Below are 6000 nucleotides of genomic sequence, written 5' to 3'. Positions count from 1 at the left end.
TAACTTTCTATAATATTCTGATATTGAAATAAAATTTCTATGAAGTATTAATAAGTAATTTCAGAGCCAATTATAAAAGGTTAACGATATGAGCGCCGTTGAATTGATTTTCTTGAAAACTAACAACCTTTAGGCCTCTTTTAGAGGTTCTTTATTATGAAAATATAACGTTTACCTGACGCCGCGCCGGTGTGGTACAGTGGTGTGTTGAGCAGAGCGGTTCCCGACTCGTATATATAGTTGACAGTTCACAATACCCCTACAGTAGTACATTACTATACCGCATACCCTCCCTTCGTTTCAGAGCAAATAGACGTTGTAGTGGAACCTCTAATAATTTCCTATTAAAGGCCGCCGTGATGGTTATTTCCACCACTTTACAGGCAAAATTTACAATGTCTCGAAAATTCGACATGGTGTAGGGAACGGAGAATCTTAACAGTAGGTTCCCTCTGCCTATTCTGCTATTCTGCTATTCGGGAAACTTGACAACTCTAACATATGTACTTACTTATGTAGTTAATCTTAAAGTAGCCAAAGCTTTAAGCAATGATAATAACCTGTTATAGCAAAGTTATCTTTAGTATACGTTAAAAAACCCGCTCATCAGTTATAGGTTAGGCAAATAAGTAAAATAATTTCCTCCGGGCGTTTATACTTTTAAAACGTAATATAACAGTAAAACGTCAATATTGTCAGTGCTATAGGAAGCTAGTACAGCTCAGATCGGAGAAATTTCGGAACTAATGTGAGTGGCGAGTCTATGACGCATTTAATATTTGCTGATGACATAGTTCTCTTCAAAATACCTGAAGACATCAGCATAATGGTAAATGAGCTCGCAGTAGAAAGCGAGAAGGTAGCGGATTTAATGAAGAAACATCGAAATTAATTACTACGAAGAGTGCATCTTTTTATTTAGGTTAATGCTGTTAGCCCTATTGGCTTTTACAGGGGGGTAGGGAAGGGGGTGCACTGTCCCTGAGAAATGCAAGCACTACCTGGCTGCCTGTGAAGAGTACATCTATCTGGGTTTTTTTTTTTATTATTTTAAAAAACTACATCCACGGGCGCATAGTTGCCCGTGCCTTTTTTTTATTTTAAGAAAGTTCTTTTAATGTGGCGTACTTAATTTTGGGACAATTTAAACTGTACTTATATCTAGAGCTTATACTAGAGGGGTTGGATGAGACCCCTACCGACAATTTTTTTTTTTTTTTTTACATATATTATTATAGTCTTTTGTATAATTATTATGTATATAGGTGTGGAATTTTAGATTTGGCCTGGCTTATGCAGAACGCCTTCCTTAAGTTTTTGGATCAGTGCCTCTATCACCCTATCGTCTCTTTGTGACATTGCCCCTTTTAGGTTCGCCTCCACCACCTCCGTAAATGAAGCGCCCACCGCTCGGCTGATGAAGTTGCCTATTGCGTCACCGCCATCGTCAGAGTAATAGACACAGGTGTTGGTGTGTCTCGTCACTGCGACGACTGCGTGAGAGACGCTCTCATGTACTCGGATCCGTGCGCGTCCGGTTCGGACGATGACGACGTCTGCGAAGGTCTGCCCCTGGGCCTCATGGATAGTCATGACTCGCGAACCTGCTCCAGCTCCATATCCCTGGTCTTTCAGCTGCCTCTTCTCCTCCTGCGTGTGGACCAGATATAGGGTGCCGTCGTTACAGTGTGGTATTCGCGCGTCGGTATATCCGAGAACCTTTAGGGAGTGGACAATGGGGCTTGCGGAGTAAATGCTGTTATATACTCCGGCGAGGGCATAGGCGACGTCCATTGGGCTCCGATGTGTGCAAGGCAACTCGCATGTGATGTTGGTTGTCAAGCTAGGCCTACAGTACCTTAATTCGAATAGATTTTGTCTGTCGATGTAAGGCAGCTGATTGATATCTCCGATGAGTGTGACCTCGTTCGCTCCTGACAGTCTGGCCGCCATAACAATGGCCCCGAAGTGGTTCATGAGGGCTTCGTCCACCGTTAGCCGGTTTATAGCTATTCCCTCATGAAAACCGTTGACTAAGATCGAGGCCATTGTTCGCATCGCATCTATCTGGGTTGGCTTATATCCCAAAAAGAATATATGCTTAAAGAAATGGAACCAATAATTATAAATGCTTGGAAAAGAAACTGGACCTTAAAAGATTCTATAAAAGACAAAAACTTCATATGAACACGAAAAGCAAACTCCTTTATATTACCCGTCCTTACAAATGATTGCCAACCATCGACTTCGAGTCAAAACATGACAAGCAAAATTATAATCTGCCAAAAGGCAATGGAAATGAGTATATTACGTATTAAAAAATGGGATAGAGTGAAAAATATTACAATTAGGATTAAAAACAAAACACAACATGTAAGATATTAAATTCGAAGACTTAAATGGAAATGGCAGAGAAAGTAAAAAGAACAGACCGCAGAAGACGCAGACGGCAGAAAAGAAGAGGCACATGCCTGCATTATTGCCTATGGCTTCGTCTAGAACTATATCTTACGGTATATCGCATTTCATGATGTATCGCAGATATGATGATAGATACTTGTTATACGAGTAGTGTTAACTTGGCAACCAGCTGACGAGGCGGAGTGGACACGTAAGTAGATATTGTATTCAAATTAATATTAAATAACATTATTACGTGTTTATTTAAGATTTAAAAGTGAATAGAATCGACAATACAGTAATTGTATATTGTTGTCATATGTGCGTCTACCCCGTAATATGCGGGATACGGCGGGATACGGCGGGATAAGCACTACATATATCTAGTAGCCGTCAGGTAGCGCGTCATGGCGCTTATAATCGATTACTTATGCACAGTACATTCGAGCGATTAGTAACGCATTTCTTGTTAGTTAGTTAGTTAGTTAGCTGCGGCGCAATATTACTGAGTAGCAGTAACAGTAAATAATGTTCAGTAGTGGTCTGGAGCAGTGCCGTGGACTTGTGACCACATCTGTAGGCTTAAGGGATCCCTTTCCCTTATAACAGCAACAGGCAAATAGGTCTTAAACACATTTGTAATTAAAATAGTCGAGGTTGGCCACCGGTGGAGCGCGAGTAGTCCTCCGATCCGTGGAAGAGCCTCGACTGAGCGTACAATTGTAATGCGTATGTCAGGTGGGGCCTGACACAACCTGGCCTGTACAATGACAACTTCGTTTTCAATGGCAATCTTGATTTGAATAGCGGGCGCAACAAGATCAGCGCGATTCTCGCTGCGGTGGCCACTTTCTTGACATGCCCTGTCATGTTGAGTTTCCTGTCTATCACAACCCCCAGGTCTCGGCTGCTCCAGGGTACCTGCTGGTCCTGCAGGCTTAGCGGAGATGGCTGTCTCATCTGGGTACCAAATCTGATCGCTTGGGTCTATGCGATGTTCAGCTCGAGCCTCCACTCCACTCCGCCAGTCTGGCAGCAGGGTGAGGGCGCGCTGTATCTTCACGGCTGCATGGTTGGGGTTCAGCGACTTCGTATACAAGGCGATGTCATCGGCGTAAAGTGCCAGCGTTGTGTCCTGTTGGATGGGAATGTCGTCGGTGTACAAAATATTTTTTCAAATAAATATATGAAAGACGTAAAAATGCGGGACAGCAACTGACCCCTACACGGGATCTGATAAGACCAAGTTTGGCTCTGAGTCCGCGTCCGCCTAACAACCCACAATTTCTCTAATTCCACACAGGCACACACATACGAGTATGTCGTCGCAATCCTTATTTTACATACACTTTTTATTTACAGTGAATAAACTCCCACATTCTTATATTTTAGCACTGGTTTTTTTATTAATGTTCAATAATAAATGTTTAAGAGCATCTTTTCCCAATATTTATTTATTTTTAGTGTTAGTTAGTTTAGGTTATCATCAAAAGTACTATATATATATATATGTAGAAGCATCAGAAGGGTCCTCATAGCGGTCTTGGCTGTTACAATTCATTTGTGGGCGTTGTAGCAACAGAGATGTTTAAATAAAAGTCACACTTATAGTCTACAATGTCTTATTACTCGTTTACATAAAAGTTTTACAATAAATCTCACAAGATTAACAAAATTACAATAGATTAGGAGCCAATAGGTTAATTGGTGAACATCTCACGCCGTAGCTGTCAACCAATGACATCTGCTATTCTTCGTGGCTACACCTACTACCCTATTCGGGGTTACCCGCTCCATTTTAAATATTCTTCTTATATAATCCATTACATAAATCAATTAAAATCGAAATGTAGTAATTACGAAATTATAATTAAAACTAATACATAGCAACGCACCGTCATATATATAAAAAGACACCAATTTTATTTACATGTACCTACATACAAATGAGTGTCGGACCTTGGCCTATTGAATCGTACAATGCGGCATACGCGGTATACGGCGGTATACGACGTAGTAGCAACAGATGAACTAGGGACCGAATCTCTTCTATCGTATTTAATGAAAAAAGAGTTACGTAAGTTGGTCTTCTACTACTGAGTAGGTAGGTATGTACACTACGCGCTACTACAAGCGCACTTACGACTACCTAGGTAGGTAGGTATATCATGTGGTATAAATCATTTTTAATTAACCGTGTAGTCAGTGACTTAGTAAGCAGTGTAAGGCTGGACGCACACTGCACAGTGTGTATGTAACGTAACGTTTGGTTTTAACGCTTTTCGATAATCTTAGAGAGATTGTGCGATGCACCGTACTATACTCTAAAACTATAAAATTGTTACTATTATACGAGTCACAGTCCGTGGCTTTGTTTGCGTGGACTATGAAAGGTGAAATCTTACTTTTTCCCGTTCCCGTTTTAATTTCAGGAAACCTCTCTTCGTGCTTCCCTATTTCGGCTATGCTTTGTCTGTCTATCTTCTGTATCGTATATATCTGTCGTCGTACTTGACAAATGGCGTTTTATTTTACAACGATAATTTTATTATTTATTTTGTTTGAAAAAAAAAACTTTTTTATTTATGGGAAAAAATATATTTAGTTGTATTAGGCTTTTGTAGAGTACTTAAAACTGTGGTTTATTTAAAATGGTGCTGACAAAAGCACTTTGTAGTAATAACAGGAACGTTGCCTCAACAATCCAGGGAAAAGTAAATATTTTATTTATTTCAAATAATCTAGACGACAACACTATGCAAATATCCTGTTCATAGCTGATGTAGTCTAATGTAGACGACTGAATAGCCAATGAAATATTTCTGGTATTTTTCTTTTAGACAGTTTTTAATCTGTAGGTATACAGGGTGGAAGAGGCAGCGCTTCTTTTACTGAAACTGCATATAGGGTAAAATATTTCAAACCCAGAATTAAAAAATATAATCAAGTTACCTCAAGAGTTTGGACGTAGAATTTTTTTTCATTTTACGATTTTTATCCATACCTGTATTTCATGTGACGCACACATACGTATACGTATGCGTCGTTGCCGCTTTGACAGGTAAGTGTGTGCGTGCCTATGTTATACTTTACAAATGGCGTTTTATTTTAAAACGATAATTTTATTATTTATTTTGTTTGAAAAAATAACTTTTTCATTTTTGGGAATTATTTTTTTTCTGAATGATATTAAGCTTTTATAGAGTAGTTAAAACTGTGGTTTCATTTAAAGTGGTGCTGACAATTCCACCCTGTATAAAGAAAGTACATTTTTTTTTAAAATCCCTTATAATCAATGAAATCGCACATACCCACGGTAGGCAGAGGGAACCTAGTGTTGAGACACTCCGTTCCTCATTTTCCGCCGAGTTTTGGAAGCATTGTGTGTGGAGTGGCGGAACTCAACGCCGCGCCTTGCCTCGACACCAGAGCGAAGAAATGGAAAGATACATTTAAATAAATATTTAATTTCTTTAAGTGAGGAGTGACCTCGGCAACCATTTTGGCAGTTGCTGAGGTGTCAGTGTACGCACACAACTACACACATTTTTCCACTCCGCTAATGCTGAATCGACGATGATTCTATCAGCGTATCAATAC

The sequence above is a fragment of the Heliconius melpomene genome, chromosome 21 (assembly GCF_056956725.1).
Source record: "Heliconius melpomene rosina isolate 202511_hmr_F chromosome 21, ASM5695672v1, whole genome shotgun sequence".
Lineage (NCBI taxonomy): Eukaryota > Metazoa > Arthropoda > Insecta > Lepidoptera > Nymphalidae > Heliconius > Heliconius melpomene.
The sequence above is the reverse complement of the archived record's forward strand: the minus strand, read 5'-3'. Positions refer to the sequence as shown.